This window comes from Antedon bifida, chromosome 10 (assembly GCF_963402885.1).
Source record: "Antedon bifida chromosome 10, ecAntBifi1.1, whole genome shotgun sequence".
Taxonomy (NCBI): domain Eukaryota; kingdom Metazoa; phylum Echinodermata; class Crinoidea; order Comatulida; family Antedonidae; genus Antedon; species Antedon bifida.
Window position 1 is genome coordinate 11,384,646 of NC_136235.1, and position 26,372 is coordinate 11,411,017.

General features: G+C 36.7%; 1 protein-coding gene and 32 non-coding genes across 34 annotated transcripts in view; 1 reads left to right on the forward strand and 32 right to left on the reverse strand.

The window, feature by feature from the left end:
- Positions 1–79: 79 nt before the first annotated feature.
- Trnad-guc (transfer RNA aspartic acid (anticodon GUC)) lies at positions 80–151 on the reverse strand. Its single transcript has one exon. It is a non-coding gene; the product is annotated as a tRNA-Asp (tRNA).
- A 243-nt stretch (positions 152–394) lies between these two features.
- Trnad-guc (transfer RNA aspartic acid (anticodon GUC)) lies at positions 395–466 on the reverse strand. The gene has a single exon. It is a non-coding gene; the product is annotated as a tRNA-Asp (tRNA).
- An 88-nt stretch (positions 467–554) lies between these two features.
- Trnad-guc (transfer RNA aspartic acid (anticodon GUC)) lies at positions 555–626 on the reverse strand. The gene has a single exon. It is a non-coding gene; the product is annotated as a tRNA-Asp (tRNA).
- An 83-nt stretch (positions 627–709) lies between these two features.
- Positions 710–781, reverse strand: Trnad-guc (transfer RNA aspartic acid (anticodon GUC)). Its single transcript has one exon. It is a non-coding gene; the product is annotated as a tRNA-Asp (tRNA).
- A 727-nt stretch (positions 782–1,508) lies between these two features.
- Trnad-guc (transfer RNA aspartic acid (anticodon GUC)) lies at positions 1,509–1,580 on the reverse strand. The gene has a single exon. It is a non-coding gene; the product is annotated as a tRNA-Asp (tRNA).
- A 243-nt stretch (positions 1,581–1,823) lies between these two features.
- Positions 1,824–1,895, reverse strand: Trnad-guc (transfer RNA aspartic acid (anticodon GUC)). Its single transcript has one exon. It is a non-coding gene; the product is annotated as a tRNA-Asp (tRNA).
- Positions 1,896–1,983: 88 nt separating this feature from the next.
- Positions 1,984–2,055, reverse strand: Trnad-guc (transfer RNA aspartic acid (anticodon GUC)). The gene has a single exon. It is a non-coding gene; the product is annotated as a tRNA-Asp (tRNA).
- An 83-nt stretch (positions 2,056–2,138) lies between these two features.
- Positions 2,139–2,212, reverse strand: Trnad-guc (transfer RNA aspartic acid (anticodon GUC)). Its single transcript has one exon. It is a non-coding gene; the product is annotated as a tRNA-Asp (tRNA).
- Positions 2,213–2,939: 727 nt separating this feature from the next.
- Trnad-guc (transfer RNA aspartic acid (anticodon GUC)) lies at positions 2,940–3,011 on the reverse strand. The gene has a single exon. It is a non-coding gene; the product is annotated as a tRNA-Asp (tRNA).
- A 401-nt stretch (positions 3,012–3,412) lies between these two features.
- Trnad-guc (transfer RNA aspartic acid (anticodon GUC)) lies at positions 3,413–3,484 on the reverse strand. Its single transcript has one exon. It is a non-coding gene; the product is annotated as a tRNA-Asp (tRNA).
- A 559-nt stretch (positions 3,485–4,043) lies between these two features.
- On the reverse strand, positions 4,044–4,115 carry Trnad-guc (transfer RNA aspartic acid (anticodon GUC)). The gene has a single exon. It is a non-coding gene; the product is annotated as a tRNA-Asp (tRNA).
- Positions 4,116–4,516: 401 nt separating this feature from the next.
- Trnad-guc (transfer RNA aspartic acid (anticodon GUC)) lies at positions 4,517–4,588 on the reverse strand. The gene has a single exon. It is a non-coding gene; the product is annotated as a tRNA-Asp (tRNA).
- Positions 4,589–4,987: 399 nt separating this feature from the next.
- Trnad-guc (transfer RNA aspartic acid (anticodon GUC)) lies at positions 4,988–5,059 on the reverse strand. Its single transcript has one exon. It is a non-coding gene; the product is annotated as a tRNA-Asp (tRNA).
- Positions 5,060–5,147: 88 nt separating this feature from the next.
- On the reverse strand, positions 5,148–5,219 carry Trnad-guc (transfer RNA aspartic acid (anticodon GUC)). The gene has a single exon. It is a non-coding gene; the product is annotated as a tRNA-Asp (tRNA).
- Positions 5,220–6,267: 1,048 nt separating this feature from the next.
- Trnad-guc (transfer RNA aspartic acid (anticodon GUC)) lies at positions 6,268–6,339 on the reverse strand. Its single transcript has one exon. It is a non-coding gene; the product is annotated as a tRNA-Asp (tRNA).
- Positions 6,340–6,740: 401 nt separating this feature from the next.
- On the reverse strand, positions 6,741–6,812 carry Trnad-guc (transfer RNA aspartic acid (anticodon GUC)). Its single transcript has one exon. It is a non-coding gene; the product is annotated as a tRNA-Asp (tRNA).
- Positions 6,813–7,211: 399 nt separating this feature from the next.
- Positions 7,212–7,283, reverse strand: Trnad-guc (transfer RNA aspartic acid (anticodon GUC)). The gene has a single exon. It is a non-coding gene; the product is annotated as a tRNA-Asp (tRNA).
- Positions 7,284–7,366: 83 nt separating this feature from the next.
- On the reverse strand, positions 7,367–7,438 carry Trnad-guc (transfer RNA aspartic acid (anticodon GUC)). The gene has a single exon. It is a non-coding gene; the product is annotated as a tRNA-Asp (tRNA).
- Positions 7,439–7,526: 88 nt separating this feature from the next.
- Positions 7,527–7,598, reverse strand: Trnad-guc (transfer RNA aspartic acid (anticodon GUC)). The gene has a single exon. It is a non-coding gene; the product is annotated as a tRNA-Asp (tRNA).
- A 243-nt stretch (positions 7,599–7,841) lies between these two features.
- Positions 7,842–7,913, reverse strand: Trnad-guc (transfer RNA aspartic acid (anticodon GUC)). Its single transcript has one exon. It is a non-coding gene; the product is annotated as a tRNA-Asp (tRNA).
- Positions 7,914–8,312: 399 nt separating this feature from the next.
- Positions 8,313–8,384, reverse strand: Trnad-guc (transfer RNA aspartic acid (anticodon GUC)). Its single transcript has one exon. It is a non-coding gene; the product is annotated as a tRNA-Asp (tRNA).
- An 88-nt stretch (positions 8,385–8,472) lies between these two features.
- Positions 8,473–8,544, reverse strand: Trnad-guc (transfer RNA aspartic acid (anticodon GUC)). Its single transcript has one exon. It is a non-coding gene; the product is annotated as a tRNA-Asp (tRNA).
- Positions 8,545–8,794: 250 nt separating this feature from the next.
- Trnad-guc (transfer RNA aspartic acid (anticodon GUC)) lies at positions 8,795–8,866 on the reverse strand. Its single transcript has one exon. It is a non-coding gene; the product is annotated as a tRNA-Asp (tRNA).
- Positions 8,867–8,954: 88 nt separating this feature from the next.
- On the reverse strand, positions 8,955–9,026 carry Trnad-guc (transfer RNA aspartic acid (anticodon GUC)). The gene has a single exon. It is a non-coding gene; the product is annotated as a tRNA-Asp (tRNA).
- Positions 9,027–9,109: 83 nt separating this feature from the next.
- Positions 9,110–9,181, reverse strand: Trnad-guc (transfer RNA aspartic acid (anticodon GUC)). The gene has a single exon. It is a non-coding gene; the product is annotated as a tRNA-Asp (tRNA).
- Positions 9,182–9,269: 88 nt separating this feature from the next.
- Positions 9,270–9,341, reverse strand: Trnad-guc (transfer RNA aspartic acid (anticodon GUC)). Its single transcript has one exon. It is a non-coding gene; the product is annotated as a tRNA-Asp (tRNA).
- Positions 9,342–9,584: 243 nt separating this feature from the next.
- Positions 9,585–9,656, reverse strand: Trnad-guc (transfer RNA aspartic acid (anticodon GUC)). Its single transcript has one exon. It is a non-coding gene; the product is annotated as a tRNA-Asp (tRNA).
- A 411-nt stretch (positions 9,657–10,067) lies between these two features.
- Positions 10,068–10,139, reverse strand: Trnad-guc (transfer RNA aspartic acid (anticodon GUC)). Its single transcript has one exon. It is a non-coding gene; the product is annotated as a tRNA-Asp (tRNA).
- Positions 10,140–10,227: 88 nt separating this feature from the next.
- On the reverse strand, positions 10,228–10,299 carry Trnad-guc (transfer RNA aspartic acid (anticodon GUC)). The gene has a single exon. It is a non-coding gene; the product is annotated as a tRNA-Asp (tRNA).
- Positions 10,300–10,382: 83 nt separating this feature from the next.
- On the reverse strand, positions 10,383–10,454 carry Trnad-guc (transfer RNA aspartic acid (anticodon GUC)). The gene has a single exon. It is a non-coding gene; the product is annotated as a tRNA-Asp (tRNA).
- Positions 10,455–10,542: 88 nt separating this feature from the next.
- Positions 10,543–10,614, reverse strand: Trnad-guc (transfer RNA aspartic acid (anticodon GUC)). Its single transcript has one exon. It is a non-coding gene; the product is annotated as a tRNA-Asp (tRNA).
- A 988-nt stretch (positions 10,615–11,602) lies between these two features.
- Trnad-guc (transfer RNA aspartic acid (anticodon GUC)) lies at positions 11,603–11,675 on the reverse strand. Its single transcript has one exon. It is a non-coding gene; the product is annotated as a tRNA-Asp (tRNA).
- Positions 11,676–14,719: 3,044 nt separating this feature from the next.
- Positions 14,720–26,372, forward strand: part of LOC144853984 (GREB1-like protein) — a 63,539-nt gene continuing 51,886 nt past the window's right edge. Inside the window, exons 1-2 of one of the 2 annotated variants that reach the window (XM_078711864.1) lie at positions 14,720–14,784; positions 22,592–22,674. The gene's annotated coding sequence lies outside the window, so the exon portion shown is untranslated. Of the gene's footprint in view, positions 14,785–15,019; positions 15,077–22,591; positions 22,675–26,372 lie in introns of those variants that run through there. The other variant, XM_078711865.1, reaches the window with a different exon arrangement.

Genomic DNA, 26,372 nt, shown 5'->3' on the forward strand with positions numbered 1-26,372 from the left:
TGCACTTTTAGAATTTTTAAATTTTCCTGTAAATATTCTTATATCTCGAATCTGGTAGCAAAAAATATAAAAGTAAACTCTCCCTGGCGGGGAATTGAACCCCGGTATTCCGCGTGACAGGCGGAAATAGTCACCACTATACTACCAAGGAATCGGTCGCTTTTAGAATTTTTAAATTTTCTTGTATATATTCTAGTATCTCGAATATGGTAGCAAAAAATATAAAAGTAAAATCTCCCTGGCGGGGAATTGAACCATGGTCTTCCGCGTGACAGACGGAGATACCCACCACTATACTACCAAGGAATCGGTTGATGCACTTCTGGAATTTTTAAATTTTCTTGGTAATATTCTTATATCTCTAATATGGTAGCAAAAAATATAAATGTAAACTCTCCCTGGCGGGGAATTGAACCCCGGTCTTCTGCGTGACAGGCGGAGATACTCACCACTATACTACCAAGGAATCGGTTGATGCACTTTTAGAATTTTTACATTTTCTTGTATATATTCTTATATATCGAATATGGTAGCAAAATATATAAAAGTAAACTCTCCCTGGCGGGGAATTGAACCCCGGTCTTCCGCGTGACAGGCGGAGATACTCACCACTATACTACCAAGGAATCGGTCTCTTTTAGAATTTTTAAATTTTCTTGTATATATTCTAGTATCTCGAATATGGTAGCAAAAAATATAAAAGTAAACTCTCCCTGGCGGGGAATTGAACCCCGGTCTTCCGCGTGACAGGCGGAGATACTCACCACTATACTACCAAGGAATCGGTTGATGCACTTTTAGAATTTTTAAATTTTCTTGTAAATATTTGTATATCTCAAATATGGTAGCAAAAAAAAGAAGTAAACTCTCCCTGGCGGGGAATTGAACATCGGTCTTCCGCGTGACAGGCGGATACTCACCACTATACTACCAAGGAATCGGTTGATGCCCTATTAGAATTTTTAAATTTTCTTGTAAATATTTGTATATCTCAAATAGGCCCTATGGTAGCAAAAAATATAAAAGTAAACTCTCCTGGCGGGGAATTGAACATCGGTCTGCCGCCTGACAGGCGGAGATACTCACCACTATACTACCAAGGAATCGGTTGATGCACTTTTAGAATTTTTAAATTTTCCTGTAAATATTCTTATATCTTGAATCTGGTAGCAAAAAATATAAAAGTAAACTCTCCCTGGCGGGGAATTGAACCCCGGTATTCCGCGTGACAGGCGGAAATAGTCACGTACCACTATACTACCAAGGAATCGGTTGATGACCTATTAGAATTTTTAAAATTTCTTGTAAATATTCTTATATCTTGAATATGGAAGGAAAAAATATAAATCTCCCTGGCGGGGAATTGAACCATGGTCTTCCGCGTGACAGACGGAGATACCCACCACTATACTACCAAGGAATCGGTTGATGCACTTCTGGAATTTTTAAATTTTCTTGGTAATATTCTTATATCTTGAATATGGAAGCAAAAAATATAAAAGTAAACTCTCCCTGGCGGGGAATTGAACCCCGGTCTTCCGCGTGACAGGCGGAGATACTCACCACTATACTACCAAGGAATCGGTCTCTTTTAGAATTTTTAAATTTTTTTGTATATATTCTAGTATCTCGAATATGGTAGCAAAAAATATAAAAGTAAAATCTCCCTGGCGGGGAATTGAACCATGGTCTTCCGCGTGACAGACGGAGATACCCACCACTATACTACCAAGGAATCGGTTGATGCACTTCTGGAATTTTTAAATTTTCTTGGTAATATTCTTATATCTCTAATATGGTAGCAAAAAATATAAATGTAAACTCTCCCTGGCGGGGAATTGAACCCCGGTCTTCTGCGTGACAGGCGGAGATACTCACCACTATACTACCAAGGAATCGGTTGATGCACTTTTAGAATTTTTACATTTTCTTGTATATATTCTTATATATCGAATATGGTAGCAAAATATATAAAAGTAAACTCTCCCTGGCGGGGAATTGAACCCCGGTCTTCCGCGTGACAGGCGGAGATACTCACCACTATACTACCAAGGAATCGGTCTCTTTTAGAATTTTTAAATTTTCTTGTATATATTCTAGTATCTCGAATATGGTAGCAAAAAATATAAAAGTAAACTCTCCCTGGCGGGGAATTGAACCCCGGTCTTCCGCGTGACAGGCGGAGATACACTCACCACTATACTACCAAGGAATCGGTTGATGCACTTTTAGAATTGTTAAATTTTCTTGTAAATATTTGTATATCTCAAATATGGTAGCAAAAAAAAGAAGTAAACTCTCCCTGGCGGGGAATTGAACATCGGTCTTCCGCGTGACAGGCGGATACTCACCACTATACTACCAAGGAATCGGTTGATGCCCTATTAGAATTTTTAAATTTTCTTGTAAATATTTGTATATCTCAAATAGGCCCTATGGTAGCAAAAAATATAAAAGTAAACTCTCCTGGCGGGGAATTGAACATCGGTCTGCCGCCTGACAGGCGGAGATACTCACCACTATACTACCAAGGAATCGGTTGATGCACTTTTAGAATTTTTAAATTTTCCTGTAAATATTCTTATATCTTGAATCTGGTAGCAAAAAATATAAAAGTAAACTCTCCCTGGCGGGGAATTGAACCCCGGTATTCCGCGTGACAGGCGGAAATAGTCACGTACCACTATACTACCAAGGAACCGGTTGATGACCTATTAGAATTTTTAAAATTTCTTGTAAATATTCTTATATCTTGAATATGGAAGCAAAAAATATAAATCTCCCTGGCGGGGAATTGAACCATGGTCTTCCGCGTGACAGACGGAGATACCCACCACTATACTACCAAGGAATCGGTTGATGCACTTCTGGAATTTTTAAATTTTCTTGGTAATATTCTTATATCTTGAATATGGAAGCAAAAAATATAAAAGTAAACTCTCCCTGGCGGGGAATTGAACCCCGGTCTTCCACGTGACAGGCGGAGATACTCACCACTATACTACCAAGGAATCGGTTGATGCACTTTTAGAATTTTTAAATTTTCTTGTAAATATTCTTATATCTCGAATATGGCAGCAAAACATATAAAAGAATACTCTCCCTGGCGTGGAATTGAACCCCGGTCTTCCGCGTGACAGGCGGAGATACTCACCGCTATACTACCAAGGAATCGATTGATGCACTTTTAGAATTTTCTTGTTATTATTCTTATATCTCGAATATGGTAGTTAAAAAAGTATAAAAGAAAATTCTCTCTGGCAAGGAATTGAACCCCGGTCTTCCGCGTGACAGGCAGAGAAACTCACAACTATATTACTAAGGAATCGGTTGGTGCACTTTTGGAATTTTGACATTTTCTTGTAAATATTCTTATATCTCGAATACGGTAGCAAAAAAATATAAGTAAACTCTCCCTGGCGGGGAATTGAACCCCGGTCTTCCGCGTGACAGGCGGAGATACTCACCACTATACTACCAAGGAATCGGTCGTTTTTGGAATTTTTAAATTTTCTTGTAAATATTCTTATATCTCGAAAATGGTAGCAAAAAATATAAAAGTAAACTCTCCCAGGCGGGTAATTGAACCCCGATCTTCCGCGTGACAGGCGGAGATACTCACCACTATACTACCAAGGAATCGGTCGCTTTTAGAATTTTTAAAATTTTCTTGTAAATATTCTTATATCTTGAATATGGTAGCAAAAAATATATAAGTAAAATCTCCCTTGCGGGAAATTGAACCCCGGTCTTCCGCGTGACAGGCGGAGATACTCACCACTATACTACCAAGGAATCGGTTGATGCACTTTTAGAATTTTCAAATTTTCTTGTAAATATTCTTATATCTCGAATATGGTAGCAAAAAATATAAAAGAAAACTCTCCCTTGCGGGGAATTGAACCCCGGTCTTCCGCGTGACAGGCGGAGATACTCACCACTATACTACCAAAGAATCGGTTGATGCACTTTTAGAAATTTTAAATTTTCTTGTAAATATTCTTATATCTCGAATACGGTAACAATAAATATAAAAGAAAACTCTCCCTGGCGGGGAATTGAACCCCGGTCTTCCACGTGACAGGCGGAGATACTCACCACTATACTACCAAGGAATCGGTTGATGCACTTTTAGAATTTTTAAATTTTCTTGTAAATATTCTTATATCTCGAATATGGCAGCAAAACATATAAAAGAATACTCTCCCTGGCGTGGAATTGAACCCCGGTCTTCCGCGTGACAGGCGGAGATACTCACCGCTATACTACCAAGGAATCGATTGATGCACTTTTAGAATTTTCTTGTTATTATTCTTATATCTCGAATATGGTAGTTAAAAAAGTATAAAAGAAAATTCTCTCTGGCAAGGAATTGAACCCCGGTCTTCCGCGTGACAGGCAGAGAAACTCACAACTATATTACTAAGGAATCGGTTGGTGCACTTTTGGAATTTTGACATTTTCTTGTAAATATTCTTATATCTCGAATACGGTAGCAAAAAAATATAAGTAAACTCTCCCTGGCGGGGAATTGAACCCCGGTCTTCCGCGTGACAGGCGGAGATACTCACCACTATACTACCAAGGAATCGGTCGTTTTTGGAATTTTTAAATTTTCTTGTAAATATTCTTATATCTCGAAAATGGTAGCAAAAAATATAAAAGTAAACTCTCCCAGGCGGGTAATTGAACCCCGATCTTCCGCGTGACAGGCGGAGATACTCACCACTATACTACCAAGGAATCGGTCGCTTTTAGAATTTTTAAAATTTTCTTGTAAATATTCTTATATCTTGAATATGGTAGCAAAAAATATATAAGTAAAATCTCCCTTGCGGGAAATTGAACCCCGGTCTTCCGCGTGACAGGCGGAGATACTCACCACTATACTACCAAGGAATCGGTTGATGCACTTTTAGAATTTTCAAATTTTCTTGTAAATATTCTTATATCTCGAATATGGTAGCAAAAAATATAAAAGAAAACTCTCCCTTGCGGGGAATTGAACCCCGGTCTTCCGCGTGACAGGCGGAGATACTCACCACTATACTACCAAGGAATCGGTTGATGCACTTTTAGAAATTTTAAATTTTCTTGTAAATATTCTTATATCTCGAATACGGTAACAATAAATATAAAAGAAAACTCTCCCTGGCGGGGAATTGAACCCCGGTCTTCCGCGTGACAGGCGGAGATACTCACCACTATACTACCAAGGAATCGGTTGATGCACTTTTAGAATTTTCAAATTTTCTTGTAAATATTCTTATATCTCGAATCTGGTAGCAAAAAATATAAAGGTAAACTCTCCCTGGCTTGGAATTGAACTCCGGTCTTCGGCGTGACAGGCGGGGATACTTAGCACTATATATACTACCAAGGAATGGGTCGCTTTTAGAATTTTTTAATTTTCTTGTAAATATTCTTATATCTCGAATATGGCAGCAAAACATATAAAAGAATACTCTCCCTGGCGGGGAATTGAACCCCGGTCTTCCGCGTGACAGGTTGAGATACTCACCAATATACTACCAATGAATCGGTTGATGCGCTTTTAGAATTTTAAAATTTTCTTGTAAATATTCTTATATATCGAATATGGTAGCAAAATATATAAAAGTAAACTCTCCCTGGCGGGGAATTGAACCCCGGTCTTCCGCGTGACAGGCGGATACTCACCACTATACTACCAAGGAATCGGTTGATGCCCTATTAGAATTTTTAAATTTTCTTGTAAATATTTGTATATCTCAAATAGGCCCTATGGTAGCAAAAAATATAAAAGTAAACTCTCCTGGCGGGGAATTGAACATCGGTCTGCCGCCTGACAGGCGGAGATACTCACCACTATACTACCAAGGAATCGGTTGATGCACTTTTAGAATTTTTAAATTTTCCTGTAAATATTCTTATATCTTGAATCTGGTAGCAAAAAATATAAAAGTAAACTCTCCCTGGCGGGGAATTGAACCCCGGTATTCCGCGTGACAGGCGGAAATAGTCACGTACCACTATACTACCAAGGAACCGGTTGATGACCTATTAGAATTTTTAAAATTTCTTGTAAATATTCTTATATCTTGAATATGGAAGCAAAAAATATAAATCTCCCTGGCGGGGAATTGAACCATGGTCTTCCGCGTGACAGACGGAGATACCCACCACTATACTACCAAGGAATCGGTTGATGCACTTCTGGAATTTTTAAATTTTCTTGGTAATATTCTTATATCTTGAATATGGAAGCAAAAAATATAAAAGTAAACTCTCCCTGGCGGGGAATTGAACCCCGGTCTTCCACGTGACAGGCGGAGATACTCACCACTATACTACCAAGGAATCGGTTGATGCACTTTTAGAATTTTTAAATTTTCTTGTAAATATTCTTATATCTCGAATATGGCAGCAAAACATATAAAAGAATACTCTCCCTGGCGTGGAATTGAACCCCGGTCTTCCGCGTGACAGGCGGAGATACTCACCGCTATACTACCAAGGAATCGATTGATGCACTTTTAGAATTTTCTTGTTATTATTCTTATATCTCGAATATGGTAGTTAAAAAAGTATAAAAGAAAATTCTCTCTGGCAAGGAATTGAACCCCGGTCTTCCGCGTGACAGGCAGAGAAACTCACAACTATATTACTAAGGAATCGGTTGGTGCACTTTTGGAATTTTGACATTTTCTTGTAAATATTCTTATATCTCGAATACGGTAGCAAAAAAATATAAGTAAACTCTCCCTGGCGGGGAATTGAACCCCGGTCTTCCGCGTGACAGGCGGAGATACTCACCACTATACTACCAAGGAATCGGTCGTTTTTGGAATTTTTAAATTTTCTTGTAAATATTCTTATATCTCGAAAATGGTAGCAAATAATATAAAAGTAAACTCTCCCAGGCGGGTAATTGAACCCCGATCTTCCGCGTGACAGGCGGAGATACTCACCACTATACTACCAAGGAATCGGTCGCTTTTAGAATTTTTAAAATTTTCTTGTAAATATTCTTATATCTTGAATATGGTAGCAAAAAATATATAAGTAAAATCTCCCTTGCGGGAAATTGAACCCCGGTCTTCCGCGTGACAGGCGGAGATACTCACCACTATACTACCAAGGAATCGGTTGATGCACTTTTAGAATTTTTAAATTTTCTTGGTAATATTCTTATATCTTGAATATGGAAGCAAAAAATATAAAAGTAAACTCTCCCTGGCGGGGAATTGAACCCCGGTATTCCGCGTGACAGGCGGAGATACTCACCACTATACTACCAAGGAATCGGTCTCTTTTAGAATTTTTAAATTTTCTTGTATATATTCTAGTATCTCGAATATGGTAGCAAAAAATATAAAAGTAAACTCTCCCTGGCGGGGAATTGAACCCCGGTCTTCCGCGTGACAGGCGGAGATACTCACCACTATACTACCAAGGAATCGGTTGATGTACTTTTAGAATTTTTTAATTTTCTTGTTAATATTCTTATATCTCGAATATGGCAGCAAAACATATAAAAGAATACTCTCCCTGTCGGGGAATTGAACCCCGGTCTTCCGCGTGACAGGCGGAGATACTCACCACTATACTACCAAGGAATCAGTTGATGCACTTTTAGAATTTTTAAATTTTCTTGTAAATATTCTTATATCTCGAATATGGCAGCAAAACATATAAAAGAATACTCTCCCTGGCGTGGAATTGAACCCCGGTCTTCCGCGTGACAGGCGGAGATACTCACCGCTATACTACCAAGGAATCAGTCGTTTTTGGAATTTTTAAATTTTCTTGTAAATATTCTTATATCTCGAAAATGGTAGCAACAAATATAAAAGTAAACTCTCCCAGGCGGGGAATTGAACCCCGGTCTTCCGCGTGACAGGCGGAGATACTCACCACTATACTACCAAGGAATCAGTCGTTTTTGGAATTTTTAAATTTTCTTGTAAATATTCTTATATCTCGAAAATGGTAGCAACAAATATAAAAGTAAACTCTCCCAGGCGGGTAATTGAACCCCGATCTTCCGCGTGACAGGCGGAGATACTCACTACTATACTATCAAGGAATCGGTCGCTTTTAGAATTTTTTAAATTTTCTTGTAAATATTCTTATATCTTGAATATGGTAGCAAAAAATATATAAGTAAAATCTCCCTTGAGGGGAATTGACCCCCGGTCTTCCGCGTGACAGGCGGAGATACTCACCACTATACTACCAAGGAATCGGTTGATGCACTTTTAGAATTTTCAAATTTTCTTGTAAATATTCTTATATCTCGAATATGGTAGCAAAAAATATAAAAGAAAACTCTCCCTGGCGGGGAATTGAACCCCGGTCTTCCGCGTGACAGGCGGAGATACTCACCACTATACTACCAAGGAATCGGTTGATGCACTTTTAGAAATTTTAAATTTTCTTGTAAATATTCTTATATCTCGAATACGGTAACAATAAATATAAAAGAAAACTCTCCCTGGCGGGGAATTGAACCCCGGTCTTCCGCGTGACAGGCGGAGATACTCACCACTATACTACCAAGGAATCGGTTGATGCACTTTTAGAATTTTCAAATTTTCTTGTAAATATTCTTATATCTCGAATCTGGTAGCAAAAAATATAAAGGTAAACTATCCCTGGCGGGGAATTGAACTCCGGTCTTCGGCGTGACAGGCGGAGATACTTACCACTATATATACTACCAAGGAATCGGTCGCTTTTAGAATTTTTTTTAAAATTTCTTGTAAATATTCTTATATCTTGAATATGGAAGCAAAAAATATAAAAGTAAACTCTCCCTGGCGGGGAATTGAACCCCGGTCTTCCGCGTGACAGGCGGAGATACTCACCACTATACTACCAAGGAATCGGTTGATGCACTTTTAGAATTTTCAAATTTTCTTGTAAATATTCTTATATCTCGAATATGGAAGCAAAAAATATAAAAGTAAACTCTCCCTGGCGGGGAATTGAACCCCGGTCTTCCGCGTGACAGGCGGAGATACTCACCACTATACTACCAAGGAATCGGTCTCTTTTAGAATTTTTAAATTTTCTTGTATATATTCTAGTATCTCGAATATGGTAGCAAAAAATATAAAAGTAAACTCTCCCTGGCGGGGAATTGAACCCCGGTCTTCCGCGTGACAGGCGGAGATACTCACCACTATACTACCAAGGAATCGGTTGATGTACTTTCAGAATTTTTAAATTTTTTTGTTAATATTCTTATATCTCGAATATGGCAGCAAAACATATAAATTAATACTCTTCCTGGCGGGGAATTGAACCCCGGTCTTCCGCGTGACAGGCGGAGATACTCACCACTATACTACCAAGAAATCGGTTGATGCACTTTTAGAATTTTTAAATTTTCTTGTAAATATTTGTATATCTCAAATATGGTAGCAAAAAAAAGAAGTAAACTTTTCCTGGCGGGGAATTGAACACCGGTCTTCCGCGTGACAGGCGGATACTCACCACTATACTACCAAGGAATCGGTTGATGCCCGATTAGAATTTTCAAATTTTCTTGTAAATATTTGTATATCTCAAATATGGTAGCAAAAAAAAAGAAGTAAACTCTCCCTGGCGGGGAATTGAACCCCGGTCTTCCGCATGACAGGCGGAGATACTCACCACTATACTACCAAGGAATCGATTGATGCACTTTTAGAATGTTTAAATTTTCTTGTAAATATTCTTATATCTAGAATATGGTATCAAAAAGTATAAAAGTAAACTCTCCTGGCGGGGAATTGAACCTCGGTCTGTCGCCTGACAGGCGGAGAAACTCACCACTATACTACCAAGGAATCGGTTGATGCACTTTTAGAATTTTTAAATTTTCCTGTAAATATTCTTATATCTCGAATCTGGTAGCAAAAAATATAAAAGTAAACTCTCCCTGGCGGGGAATTGAACCCCGGTATTCCGCGTGAAAGGCGGAAATAGTCACGTACCACTATACTACCAAGGAATCGGTTGATGACCTATTAGAATTTTTAAAATTTCTTGTAAATATTCTTATATCTTGAATATGGAAGCAAAAAATATAAAAGCAAACTCTCCCTGGCGGGGAATTGAACCCCGGTCTTCCGCGTGACAGGCGGAGATACTCACCACTATACTACCAAGGAATCGGTTGATGCACTTCTGGAATTTTTAAATTTTCTTGGTAATATTCTTATATCTTGAATATGGAAGCAAAAAATATAAAAGTAAACTCTCCCTGGCGGGGAATTGAACCCCGGTCTTCCGCGTGACACGCGGAGATACTCACCACTATACTACCAAGGAATCGGTGTCTTTTAGAATTTTTAAATTTTCTTGTATATATTCTAGTATCTCGAATATGGTAGCAAAAAATATAAAAGTAAACTCTCCCTGGCGGGGAATTGAACCCCGGTCTTCCGCGTGACAGGCGGAGATACTCACCACTATACTACCAAGGAATCGGTTGATGCACTTTTAGAAATTTTAAATTTTCTTGTAAATATTCTTATATCTCGAATACGGTAACAATAAATATAAAAGAAAACTCTCCCTGGCGGGGAATTGAACCCCGGTCTTCCGCGTGACAGGCGGAGATACTCACCACTATACTACCAAGGAATCGGTTGATGCACTTTTAGAATTTTCAAATTTTCTTGTAAATATTCTTATATCTCGAATCTGGTAGCAAAAAAATATAAAGGTAAACTATCCCTGGCGGGGAATTGAACTCCGGTCTTCGGCGTGACAGGCGGAGATACTTACCACTATATATACTACCAAGGAATCGGTCGCTTTTAGAATTTTTTTTAATTTTCTTGTAAATATTCTTATATCTCGAATATGGCAGCAAAACATATAAAAGAATACTCTCCCTGGCGGGGAATTGAACCCCGGTGTTCCGCGTGACAGGTTGAGATACTCACCAATATACTACCAATGAATCGGTTGATGCACTTTTAGAATTTTTAAATTTTCTTGTAAATATTCTTATATCTCGAATATGGCAGCAAAACATATAAAAGAATACTCTCCCTGGCGTGGAATTGAACCCCGGTCTTCCGCGTGACAGGCGGAGATACTCACCGCTATACTACCAAGGAATCGGTTGATGCACTTTTAGAATTTTCTTGTTATTATTCTTATATCTCGAATATGGTAGTTAAAAAAGTATAAAAGAAAATTCTCCCTTGCAAGGAATTGAACCCCGGTCTTCCGCGTGACAGGCAGAGAAACTCACAACTATATTACTAAGGAATCGGTTGGTGCACTTTTGGAATTTTGACATTTTCTTGTAAATATTCTTATATCTCGAATACGGTACTGGTACTGGTACTGGTTCAAATAACCGTCTCACAGAGACATCTGGTAGCCATTGACTGGCATTTGGATGTGTTACTTTTAAATGTAGGCATACAGTATGAGAGTGACTACTACCAAATTACACAGTCTCAAAACAACTTATAAACAGTTCATATATACAGTTAAAACATTGCTGGGAATTATAAATTTCTGTTGAAGCAGGCTCTAATGAAGTTGCATCTAGTAAGTTGACTTTGTTGTACAACTCTATCAAGTATTGATGGTAGCAAAAAAATATAAGTAAACTCTCCCTGGCGGGGAATTGAACCCCGGTCTTCCGCGTGACAGGCGGAGATACTCACCACTAATACTACCAAGGAATAGGTCGCTTTAAGAATTTTTTAATTTTCTTGTAAATATTCTTATATCTCGAATCTGGTAGCAAAAAATATAATAGTAAACTCGCCCTGGCGGGGAATTGAACCTCGGTTTTCCGCGTGACAGGCGGAGATACTCACCACTATACTACCAAAGAATCGGTTTATGCACTTTCAGAATTTTTTAATTTTCTTGTAAGTATTCTTAGGCCTATATCTCGAATATGAAAATAAAAGTAAACTCTCCCTGGCGGGGAATTGAAACCCGGTCTTCCGCGTGACAGGCGGAAGTACTCACTGGAAGGGAACCAGCTCCCATCTTTTAGTTTGCAAAAGTAGTCTCGAAAAGAACTCCATGTGGAAAAGAACTCCACCCAAAAGTACTAAAAATGAAGGAGGCACATGGGCTTCTTTTCGAGGTTTTATGGCAGTCTATTTAAGGGAAAATAATGCCATGCAACTTTGTTTCTGATTTTAAAAAAGGTCCACTTTTTTAGGCCTGACATTTATAACCCTCAAAATATCTCTCTTTCAAAATCAAAGAAAAACAATATTCAATATTTTCCATAAAAAAAAAAAAAAAATCCGTAGACGTTCGAACCCATGACTCCGGAGCTGAGAGTACTTAAACCTGAGCATCATCCGTTACGCCACAAAGTAGTACATGACTGAAGAGCTGATAATAGTCTATTTATACGTGGTTTACGTAATTCATCATTATGTCATAAATATCCTATTAACCTTGTAAAAACCAAAATGACCAGTTAGCTCAGTCGCCTGAGCGTCGTGTTAACAACACGTATCTCGTGGGTTCGATTCCCACGCTGGTCGGTGGAATAGAGTTATATGGTATGCGACCACTGTGTTTCGGGTTCACAGAATTATACGTCCCCTTTCCATCACACATCATGAGGCGACAACATCTGGTGATGTGCTGGAAACGACCCCAAACGGCTGAGGCAGGGAGAGCACATTTAACATCTTTTTTTTTATTTAATTTTTTTTTCCAACCTGTATTCGATCTCGTAAATTTTATGTTTGCCGCCCTCAAAGATGGTATTGTTAGTGATTCGCGGTCAACACGCCACACTGTTAAATTTTGATTTTGTTAATCAATGTTGCTATATTGGTAGCGAAATGTCCGATTCATGCAAGATATTGTATTGTAATAAGTTATGAATAAACGTTTATGGTAGTTGGTGTGTATGGCCGCACCGTCCCAGAATAAATATGTTTAAACAGATAGTTTGTCTCCGATGGTTTTTGTATGGGGTTGATGGAAAGTGAAATAAAATCAAATAAGAACAATTGCAAAGATGCCGATTTTTAGACCAATTTCGAAGCTTAGACTAATTCCGCCACCGGGCTATGCCTTTATAGGCATATACGAAGTCGAGTTTTTAAAGTAGAAAACCCCACCCAAAACTTTGAAGTCGTGTCTGGATCTTTGAAATTTTAACATTATCATAATTATCATAGGTGATTATGTATAGTAATAAGTGTAAGCATAAGTGCAATTCTAGTCTGAACTCTATTTTCATTATTAGCTCTGCCCCAACCATGGTGGGCTAGTACTGGAGACTTAATATTTAATTTCATATTTCAATGAATATGTGCACTTTCCGGGGACACTAAATAAGTATTTATCGTATTAAAATCACTGATATGGCTTTGAACTAATTTTTCGTTTGCATTACGGATGGATTAACCGATATTGAAAATACCCGGCCCAGGTTTTAAATATTTTTGAATTCCATAAGTATTTTTTCTCGATGTTTTTGTATGTGACTATTTCGCTGTGCTTCACCACTGGTGCCAAATTGGATCCACTGGAGCACACTGTGTAGGCCTATTAACATCCGAAAAGATATTGATACTTAAATGAAAATTAGGTCTACTTGAGCACAGTGTATATTAACATACGAAAAGATATTGAAACTTTAGTGACTTTATTTCTATTTTATATCACTCTGTGCTCCACTGGCGCCAAATTGGGTCCACTTGAGCACAGTGTATTAACATACGAAAAGATATTAAAATAACATTTGTGACTTTATTTCTACTTTATATCACTGTGTCCCCCTGGGGCCAAATTGGGTCCACTTGAGCAGTGTATTAACATACGAAAAGATATTAACATTTAGTGACTTTATTTCTATTTTATATCACTGTGCTGACGCCAAATTGGGTTGAGCACAGTGTAACGATATTACAAGTAGTAGGACCAACTTCGAAATTGGACTAATCCGCCGCCGGGCTAGGCATGAAGCTGATTTTGTTTAAGTAGAGAAAACCGCACATAAAATAAAGTCGAATCTAGTTAGTTGAACTCTTAACATTATCATAATTATCGTAGGTGATTATTGTAATTGTTTTATGAATTGTACAAATATGAATTACGGTCTCCTCTAGGGTGTATTCAATATTACATTAAATAGTAAGGGAAAATCGGTTTAGGCTATTTATAAATAATTCTCGATAATCAATCAATCAATCAATCAATCAAGATACGCCCTATACTAGGTACCTAGTTTAAACATGAACAAAACATAACCATAAATAACAGCTGTACTTCTCGGTTGATATTGTAGTTATATATGTGGAATTTGCAAAAACAATTAGTCGTACCTGTATGTACATAACCATACACTCATCTGCTTGGAGAATCATATTGAACCAAAAGAAGTCGAAGAGCGCTTAATTAAAAACATAAATTAAAGTTCATCTTTGGAATAATCCATTCTTTTATTTTAATAATAATAAATACAGTATCTAATTTTTTGAATATATATATTCTAATCAAAGAACATTACAATGATATACGCCAGTATGTTTTCCGAGATACCATATCTTTAACTACTGTGTTTCATTTTCCATTGTTTTGTATCATTGTAGTTTTGAAAATGTGTATAATTTAATTTCTATATAATTATTTCTTTTGTAAAAATGGACCAGTCCATAATTTTTCCATGCACAAGGATGGTCCGTCGCGTACCATGACGTCACGACCTTAGTCTAGACAGAGAGTAGTCTTACTTTTAGTTCATCTCCGTTCCGTGTCCGCTTGCTAACCTCAGCGGTGAGCGGAAGACACTTAGTTAGCTTTCTTTTGGTAAGTTTGCATACTTTCATTATTATTTAAATTAAAAAGTAGCTGCATGTGACATTAATGCTACCCTTAGGTAGTTAATCGTTGTGGAACCAACCCTTCTCTGCTCTTGTTTGTGTACTACCTCTTCGCCCGTGTCGCGCCGTTTGTGGCCTTGAACATACCGTCCAGGCCAGGGCGTTCATCTTCTTGTCATGCTGTGCTAGCTGCTACCACTAGCCTATATGTAGCTGCATGCGCAAGATCGAAGAGTGTGGATGACAGGTGCATGACCATGCGGCCATTGCATTTTTGGGTTTGTTGTTTTGGCGCTCTCAGTAGCAGCAATCTACTTTCTATCTATTGTGTACATGGATAAACGTCGTGCAGATTGAAATTGTAGATAGAACTTTCACTTAATCTGCAATGGTGCCCTCACTCAGAGAGACGTTGCTAGGCCTAGCTTGGCGGATGCCTAGCCTAGCTAGCAATCAGCGGATACAGTCGATGAGCTAGGGCTAGGTGACCTCAAAATACTTGGGCTTTTGTTTTTGTATGATATGATGAAGAGCAAAAGCATGGACAAGAACTAGGCCTAGTAGTCTATGCCCTGTGACCTAGGCTAGCCCGCTTGTGTTTGCCATGCTGTGTGGTGTACTGAGTGTATTGGATAGGTTGGGTCCTAGTATTTCTTGCAAACTAGAGTAGGCCTAGCCTAGATTGTATTTACCAAGCATGTAGCTGGGAGTTGTGTTTTGTTTTCCACAAAATGGACAAACTCTTCTATTAGAATAGGCCTAGAGGCTATCCTAGGTTGTTTATTTTGAAAAAAGGCACTTCAGGAATACCGAATAAGGAGTAAATTTGAATCCTTCGAACCCTTTCCTCGTCGGGTCGGGCTTGTTATTATTTCAGTGTGATTGTATTTGTTTTATCTGGCATCATTAGAAACAATTTTTTTTTTCTAGAAAAGTATTTTTTTATTTCATTATTGTATATTACAGTAAATTAATTCTAGTTGACAGTAAATTGTGTTCAGTTGATTTACTGTACTATCCAGGCCTTTCATCTGCTTTATGAGGGCCTATGTTAATTCAGTAAATTTCTAAAAACAATAATACTGTTTATTATTTTTAAAATATGATATAGCCATGTCTAGAATAAACACCTTGTTGAAAAATGTATGATTAAGATGTTTCTTAACTCAAGTTGTAAACAACTTGCAAATAATCAGCCACACCTGGATGAAATTCCACCACCCCTGCCCCTTAGGCTGACTGACATGCTGATTAAGCATGGCTCTACTACAGAGTATCCATAATTTCTACGGAAATTCGGCTCAATTACGGATATACAGAAATGGAGATAAATATTACATAACTACACTACACAACATTATGATCTTGGCTTAAATTTTGGGAAAACCCAAGGCAAAACATAATTATGGACAAATCAACAAGCCACACCACAAAAAGCTGCGTCTTGGTTTTTTTCCAGTTGTACGAATGTAAAACACAGCGTAACGGTATTGCATATTATTTATCATTCCATAAATTTATCAGAACATGAAACTTGAAATCCGAGGAAACTGTCAGGCCACTGTCATCTTACCAAAAATGTATTTTTGGCAAGATTCATCTCAGTATGTCATCCACTGGAAAATAACACAACAAGATGGTCAAACAAGATTATGTAATATACCTATAATGGGTTGGTACTGTACAGTATACAAAATGAATGAGTTGGATAGAGAGAATATTTATATCACTGATGATTAAGATATTGACTGTTCTATTGAATGAGGAGACAAGTTGAATCAACAAATGAAATATTATCTCCATTCAACGAATATGAAACACAACAACATGGACTTGAGCCTAGACTTCTTTCTTCTTACTTAGCGATATGAAAAATCATGATAAAAATATAGACCGATATGACATGGACTATTGAATTTTTGATTTTCAGATTGTCCTTGATGCACGAGAACTAAATTGTACAAAAAAGCTGAACGTGCATTAGATCACTTTTCCGTTAGTTAGAAATAATACAGCATTATTGTGATGTGTATGGGAATTAACTAATCAATTAGCAAGGGTACAGTACAATCAGGTTTTGGCCTAACTTATTGATTAAAAGTTTCTTTAATGTATTATTAATTAGGATCTTTCTAGTTTATTTCTTTCTCAAAGCAAAAAAAAAAATGACAGGCTAGCGAGTGGTAGAGAGGAACATAACGTATCCATCCAACTTGAATGCAATGCTCCCATGATTTAAAGAGTCTAATGCATCCATCCAGCCTTATGTAAAGCCCACATGAATCCATCCAGCTTGTGGAAAGAGGGCCAATGTTTAACCATAGCACTGAGTCCTATGTAAAGACCACAACGCATGCATCCATCCTGCTTGTGGAAAGAGGGCCAATGTTCTTAAGTAGCAAACAACACATCAATCTATGAAATAGGGCCAAATTATATTCAAAATTATTTAAAAAAAAAGAACTATGAACACTTTAATGTTGTTGGAAAAAACAGCGACAAATGATAACATTTTACCAGGCTATCAATAATACAGTATGGTTACCCTGGATGTAAAATGTAGAAAAACAATACCAACTTTATTTAATATAGATTTCAACCCGTGGGATTCAACCTGGATTTTATCGAAAATTTATTCTATTGTCCTACTTTGTTGATGGTTTTGTAGACTGAATAGAATTAATTTTGTAATTTGATGCCCTGGGCAAGATTGTAATGATATTTGAAACATAAAAGAAGAATGAAAAAACTGAGTTTATTGGAAGCCTGAAGGCACTTTAAGTCACAGAATAAATAAAATTTCAATCATTAACTTTCTCTGAATCCAGTAATGTCATGATATTTACCCGATTTCTTTGTAGTAGAATTCATGTTCAGAATTTTGAAACATTCAATATAAAAATAGGATAGGTTTTGAAGTATCTAAAGACAGTACAATGTTGTCATTGGTCAGAAACATGCCATATTACATACATAAATGGTGACGGCTGGGTGGGATAGGTGTAGTGGCGATAGGTGGGTGTAGTGGCCATAGGTGGGTGTAGTGGTGATGGCTGGGTGGAGTGGTTAAGGATGGGTGGAGTATCAAAGGATGGGGTAGGTGGAATGGCAAAGAGTAGGGTAGGTGAAGTGGCGATGGCTGGGTGGAGTGGTGAAGGCTGGGTGGAGTGGTGAAGGATGGGTGGAGTAGCGAAGGGTGGGGTAGGTGAATGGCGAAGAGTGGGGTAGTGGTGATGGCTGGGTGGAGTGGTGATGGCTGGGTGGAGTAGCAAAGGGTGGGGTAGGTTGAATGGCGAAGAGTGGGGTAGGTGGAGTGGTGAAAGGTGGGTGTAGTGGCGATAGGTGGGTGTAGTGGCGATGGCTGGGTGGAATGGTGAAGGATGGGTGGAGTAGCGAAGGGTGGGGTAGGTGAATGGCGAAGAGTGCGGTAGTGGTGATGGCTGGGTGAAGTGGTAAAGGATGGGTGGAGTAGCGAAGGGTGGGGTAGGTGAATGGCGAAGATTGGGGTAGTGGTGATGGTTGGGTGGAGTGGTGATGGCTGGGTGGAGTAGCAAAGGATGGGGTAGGTGGAATGGCGAAGAGTGGGATAGGTGGAATGGCGAAGAGTGGGGTAGGTGGAGTGGCGAAGGGTGGGTAGGTGAAGTGGAGATGGCTTGGTGGACCGGCAATGACGGGTGGAGCGGAGATGGCTCGGTGGACCGGCAATGGGTGGGTAGAGTGGTGATGGCTAGGTGGAATGGCCATGATGGTTGGAATTGCAATGTCTGGGTGGAGTGGTGATGTCTGGGTGGAGCAACGGTAGGTGGGGTAGGTGGAGGGGCGATGGATGGGTGGAGTGCCGATGGCAGGAATTGCAATGGCTAGGTGGAGTGGCCAATTCTGAGTGGAATGGCAATGAAATTGTTGTGCATTACAAAATTCTACTTTTTGTTATTGTAATCTGTATTGCTGCCATGATACTTAATCAATCTCTTTACAATGCATAAATGTTTTCCTTCCATTATCTACCTTAATTTATTATTCCTATCGTGAAATTTAAATGACTGTCTACAAGCATAATTATAATTTATAAAGAATATGATTCCATTCAAAACAAATGATTAATGTTCATGTTATTGTAACTTACTATTTGGCCAAAAAGTACCTTCTAAAGACTCCTTGACAAATATCAAAGGTTAGGTTTTAGCATAATATTAATAAATGTTTTATTGGGATTTAGAACTATGACATTTTGTTATAATAGATCACTATTGTTACCTTATAACCTGAACTAACCTCCCCTAAGAGCATTGAAAGTTTAAGTGTGTATGGATGGCAGATCTCTGGTTCATGTATGGACTATTAATAATTAACGATTGCATACTGTACAGTAGGATATACTGTATCTGCCACTCCTTAAATTTGATAAAATGAATAAAATATTTTTGATTGTTTAACTTAAATTTTGGTTTTATTAGATACTTTTTTGCCTTAATCCTTAGTGATTTTTCAGCCGAAAGTTTTCTGATATTAAAAAATAAAAGAATAACACATTAATATTGTCCAATTTGAATTATTTCTATTAAAAAAGTTGTTGAAATGTTTATTAAACACAAATTCTTAATTTCAAGATATTTACAATGATATTTGAAAGAATTAAAAAATAAAGCACATGATTTATAAAATAGAATTTGATGAAAGTGGAAATCTGAATTTCAGCCATTTTTATATTCTGTACATGTTTTTTCACAGGAAAATACTATTTTAATTCCAAATATTTAATGACTATAGTCATTGAAAATTAGTAAAACGAACTACAGGATCACAAATTTATATTCTTTAATTCAGGATGTTCGTTCTGCTTTACCGATGATCAAAAATAAGTGTTGCAATAGTGTATATTTTATTTTTTTAATAAACACTAGAAACCAGGAGCTACCTGAATGAAATGTATGGTAATGTGCCCAAATATAGTATTAGTAGTGATATGGCCAAATATGGTAGTGATATGGCCCAAATATGGTAGTGATATGGCCAAATATGGTAGTGATATGACATCATCATGTCCATATATGGACACATCACATTTTTTGTCACAAAAGGTTTGAAAGTGTAGACATACAGTAGCTTACGTTTGAGATTTTGTTTTTTTACAGCTGCCTTTTAAGTTACAGATCATTTATAAAACATAAAACAATACATTGAAATGAACAGCTGTGGGTTTTTAAATTCAAAGTCCCTTGTATTGTATTGAAAGATGCGTAGGAGATTATCTTGGACTAAATGAACCAACATGCAGGTGATAGCTGCATAGTCTGCTTTGAATATTGTCTATTGGTACTACAGTTAACTCTCCCAATAACAGACACCTTTGGGCTGGCCAATTATGTCTGGTTTTCCAGAAAGTATGGTATTTGGAATGTGTTGATAATCGTAAAAAGAAAAAGTCTGGTACTGTATTGGGAAAATGTCTAGTTTTCAGAGAGTCCAGTATTGAGAATATGAGAGTTGACTGTATATGTTTGTAGTACTGTAATCCATCCACAGTTTTATCACAAAAAAAAGGGACGGTGTGATGTAAACACCAGAGTTTTGATAGGTCATGTACTACCACAGTACTCTATACATGTAGTACTGGTGCATTAGGCAGTGGTACACAAATGCCCAACATCTTAAATAACAAACAGAAATTTATTGTTGAAATAATCTTGGAAATTATCATTGAAAGTATATTGTAGAAATGCAGAGTAAGCATTTTTTATCTGCTGTGTAAAATGCAATATTATTCTCCGTAAAATAAAATACACAATACTGTACTGATGGCACACATGCTGTGAAACCATTAATGAATCTCATTACAGTCATTTTACTCAGTCAATGCACATTTAATGGTTTAATCATGGCTTGGATAGTGTCATTTGCATTGTTTTTTTTAAAAATTGGGTTTAAACCAGGGCTGAATCATTGATGAAGACGTAATTGAGGTACAGTACTGTACCATTGGTGTAAACCTAGTTTATTTTAAAGCCTTTCTATCCAACTAAGATTCATACAGATTTTATTTTCAAACCACTCTAAGTAATGGTATTCTAAAAAGTAGTTGAAATGTGTACCGATTTTATGGTTGGCAGTTGGGGACCCATTATGTGAAAGATAGCCGAACTACTTTCTTAAATATAACTAAACCTAACCCTTTAAATAATCTCTCTCACCATGAAGTATAAAGAAGTGGGATTCATGGGATTCGAACCCCATACAACGACATGGAAAGTCCATAGTCTAATCCTTTCGACTAAACAGTCGGCTTGACAGAAATCGTTTGCATTAGTGAATTGTTGTCAATTCTTACGTCACACCGTCCTTATGGATATGACTAATGAATATTCATGTTTATTTTGTGACGTTTCATGAGGGGTCCCCAACTTATGTACGAAAAGAAATATCGTTGGCAGGACCCCTGGCTGCCTTATTTCCATCCCTGTCTGGCTTATCGCCATCCCTGGCCGCCTGACCGCCCAGCCGTTTAGTATAGTGCTTATGGTGGTAATACTGAAGAAGACTTAAGTGGCAGTTCTCTATTCTTAATCATACTCCACTGTAGGTTGTGGTTGGAACTGCAACATTCATATTGTATTATGTACAACAACAATCCAGTAAATAGTGATTTTCATTCACATGACAAATGGATTTGTATCTTTAGGCTGTTTGCTTATTAGCGTCGGTTCATTGTCTACACACTGATTTGTATGTTTGCTGTTTGTAACTTTGTAAATTGATCTACTGTAGAGATGCTCATTTCTGTCAATCTGAACAATGGCTACATTAGTGTTAATTGAACAATTACCCACGTTTAATTTTACAGACCACTGCCTGCCCATGCAGAACTTATCATGGTCTCAGTAAAAATAACCATTGTAAGTCCAATCCGAATGCGACTCTGGTAAACACATAACCTTCACCATGCGATTCAGTCATAGTTTTTAATGTCATGGTTACATTTTGGTAAAACCATGGTAAAGAATTTCTACATGATCTAACTTTTTGAACTAGTGTGAACAATGTCGGATTTACCAATGGCTTTGGGGAAAAGAATACCTTGGTTAAATTTACCATTTTTCAAGTCCAGTACGTACTGTACAAACAAGGCTTTATGCACTAGGATTTTTAAAGAGGCATTCAATGGTAGTGAAGTATCATTGTGCAGGGTGTGGGTGTAGGATTCAGGTCAGATCACAATACAACTAAACATCCTATTGTCTTGATATCTGGAACAAACAACAGTTTAAAGTCATTATTCAATTGTTAATTGAATGTGTTGTCTAGAAATTGATTGTACCTGCTTTGAAGTAAAGCTCTGTCTACACTATCAAACTTTATGTGACAAAAAATGGTAGTGATATGTTCAAATATGGTAGTGTAGACAAGTCTAAGAGTCTTGAAAAACATCTTTAGGCAGAAGTGACATACTGGGGTGGGGTTTAGATCTGATCATTAGACAACTATTGTAAACATTCTATTGTCTCAGCATCAGGAACAAACAAAAAAATAAAACTATTCAATTGTTTAATTGAATGTGTTATTTTAGATTGTACTTGTTTTGAAGCGTATATACCAAGTGTTGAAAAACTTGGTACAAACAAACTACAGACTAGAACAATTACTGTCAATTTAACGTTACTTTAAAGAAAAAATAAAGCAAACAAAACAAATACTACTTGTATTTCTGAATATAATAAAAAGAATATTGAAATGTTGATATTTGTTTCTGTTTATCTTTCATATTTTCTTGCTGATTGCGGTTTGTGGTTGTATAGAGGAAGAGAAGTTTGTGTGCTCTGCCTGAGTCACTGAGTTACAGGTTCAAGTCTGGCACTTTGCCAGAATCAACTCATATCAGGTAAGAGTTGTACATCATAGTATAGTGTCCCCTCAAGTCACTGTGTGTCATGTCACAAACTGCAGAGAAAAAGTTCAGTGACAGTTTCACATAGGCTTTACTATCCAGACTACTGTTAGTATCCTTAATGTACCAGATGTGCTGGAAGAATTTTGATGCACAGAACCTACAATGTTATTTTCATTATTTGTATAGCGCGTGACCTAAATTAATTGTTAATAAAAATATAACATCAAGTTTGCCCACGCATATGTGTCAAGTTTTAGATGGCTGCTGGCTTGAGATTTATCAGTTGTGACCCTGCCCTAACCCACTTCTTCCAACCGACTGGGTCGAAGTGCCTTCTTGGGAAGAAACAGCCCGATTCATTATAAATCCTTAAGTTGTTTTTTACGTCACTTTGCTTGTTGTGGCCTAGGATTGGTTGCTTGTGAAAAAGTGTGAGAATTTGTGTGGCATAAGGTTTGGTATATTGGCAATGTTGTTCTGAAAAGGGCGCTAGTTCCGTTTCGCCCCTGTCATTTATTTCGACTCAAAATTTGTTAACTAACTTTATCGTGAGTATCACACCTTAGAATTAGGCCTAAAAGAAATCACACAAAAAGTAACAAATAATTCTTTTAAATTGATGAATTTACAGACGTGTTTCTCGCACATCGGTTTGTGAATTTCGCATACGCCATGTTCAATGTTGTTGTTTCTATGGAGCGCCAAAAGAGCAATCATAGTAGAGGGCTAAAAACTCAATATAATGCGTATATTTAATGCAATTATTGGTGAAAATTACGTTCAATTTTAATATATTTTGTCAATGTCAATGCAACAAAACCAACCCTAGGCTTAAATCAGCATCACTACCTAGCCTAGACCTAAGACTAAGAGGAATATTATTTAGATCATTGAGGTATAAACCTACAGTACATATAATATGATGATGAATTTGTTGATTTTCATTCTTAAAAGTTAACGAAAACTGCGAAAACCATGTACAGTAGTAACAGTAACATTTTTGTTGCATTGACATTGACAAAATATTTTAACATTGAACGTAATTTTCACCATTAAATGCATTAAATATACGCATTATATTGAGTTTTTAGCCCTCTATTATGATTGCTCTTTTGGCGCTCCACAGAAACAACAACATTGAACATGGCGTATGTGAAATTCACGAACCGATGTACGAGAAACACGTCTGTAAATTCATCAATTTAAAGGATTTATTTATTACCTTTTGTGTGATCTCCTTCGTAAAAGTATTTTTGAGGCCTAACTCTAAGGTGTGATACTCACGATAAAGTTACTTAACAAAATTTTGAGACGAAATAAATGACAGGTGCGAAACGGAACTAGCGCCCTGAATAGAACTCTTGAGCTTCTCAACTTTTCGATCAATATGCTTCGATCTTCAGGCAAAGGTTGAAACAATATATATCTGTAAATTAATAAGTAATCCACTTTCACTATAAAAAAACATTGCTTTATAGAAAAATTAATTTTTGTAAACTGTAAATAAACAACTGAATTATATGCTAAATTCATAACTTACTATGACTTACAAATGTTATTTTATGGATTCACGTTTTGATAGCTATGGAGTGACAGTTTGTGTTTAAATATAATAAATTTATTTTTTGCGCGTGAGCCTTTACCAGATTTAATACGCAAATGGAAAAACATACTTAGTAACACTTATAAATTGAAAGATCATAACTTTATTATTGATTTATAAAAAGTAATATATTTCCATGAATTTCCATGTCATGTGATTATAATAATATTATTAGGAATAACAGGTTTTTGGTGGGATTTCTTACAGCTTTATATCAACATGTAAATCTCATATGATATCAAAAATGTTGATGGCTGATATAAGAAAAATCCCTAGACTATACTTAAAAAGATATCTGTACAAGATATGCTAACCTATGATGAGGGAAGGGATTGAGATATAAAGGAGGGAAATAATTGCCATGTTGTTTACTGCAATTACAATACAAGGATGATGTGATGTGCAAATGTTTTACTTTTTTAACTAACTACTGTACAACAAAGTAAACATACTTAATTTTGTGGAAGGATTGAATTCTAGAAGTTAACTTGAATTTAAGGATTGTTGATAACTACAGTATTGTACAGTATTACAATTCTATATTCTAGTGTAGTGAAATACTGTGTGTATTTTGTGTTTATATACCATGTAACAAAAAATGTTATCATTCATCTGTTTGTATAGAAACCAGTTTTTAGTGATTTGTAGTATAACAATAACAAAAATCATGTTGCATCAAACAAACTAAACCTGGTTTCTCATTTGGTGATCATTCATGGTTGGTTGTGTAATGATATCATTATCACCAGTTCGGTGCCTGTACAGTACCTTTCAGTGGCCTTCTGAGGTTAGGTCAAATTGAGACTGCGATTGCGTTGCAGCTTTTGACAATCGAGACTGGAATCAATTGGAGTTTTTAAATGCGTATTCATTCAAGATTGTTTCTTTTTTGTGTTTTTTTTTTTTAGGACCCATTTGTATTGGCAAGTATAATACTGTTTACTTTAAAAATATGGTTTTAAAAACCGTATTCTCTTGGTCAATAGCAACAGGCCTTTCCTGATAAATTCAAGGTCATCCCATATCCCTTTTATAAGAAAAACTCCTGATCTAGATAAAGAAAACAGTGTGATACTAAGCTGTTTTTACTACAGTACTGTAGTCAATCTTGAGGGGCTCATTACAATCGCCAGACAACCAATTGGTCATTCATAATATTTATATGTAACAATTTTGCATCGTTAATTGTGGACACATTAATATTGTCATTGATGAGTCACACATAGCGATGACATAAAACTACCTCCCTTGATACGTGATTTCATTTATGTATCGTTCTTCAGTTTTTTAAGAAGATGATAAAATTATCGTTGTATTGTTTGTGTTCAGTAATATGAATGCAATTAAAAAAATAAGAAAATTAACTACTAAAGGCATAAACAAAATTTGTATATTGCCTTAAGCCTTGTCTACACTATCAAACTTTATGTGAAAAAAATGTGATGTGCCCATATATGGACATGATGATGTCATATCACTACCATATTTGGGCACATCACACTTTTTTTGACATAAAAGTTGATAGTGTAGACAGAGCTTTTAGTAGCCGAAAAGAAGAAAATCTGGTAATTGAGCATTAAGAAAAATTAATGTAATGGTTTTAACTAGAGACATTACTGTATTAAATGCATCAATGCCATCAGAGAGTTCATCCATTGGGAGTTTTAATTAAAAATTAAAGTATAACATCTAATTCTAAAGAATGACATAATTGAATCTTAATATAATCATTCATTTAATCTATACTTACTGTACCATCATAGTAATATTTTTTTGTACAAATATTTTTGAAAATTATGTACAAATACTTTATTACTGCACATACAGTTTATGTGAATTTGTTACCCTGTAGGCAAAATACACTTTACAATGATTTACAAATTTATATTCTTCTTTGAACCAAAACTGATGACATCATCAGGGTCCCAATGCGTATAGTGGATTGTCCAATGTTATGACTTCAGGGCAACCAGCAACTGATGGTAAAACAATAAAAAAAAGAGGAAAAATTAACTTTATATTATAAGATTACAACAGGGGCGGATCCAGCGTTATATATTAAATTTCATAATTTCATAAATGATAG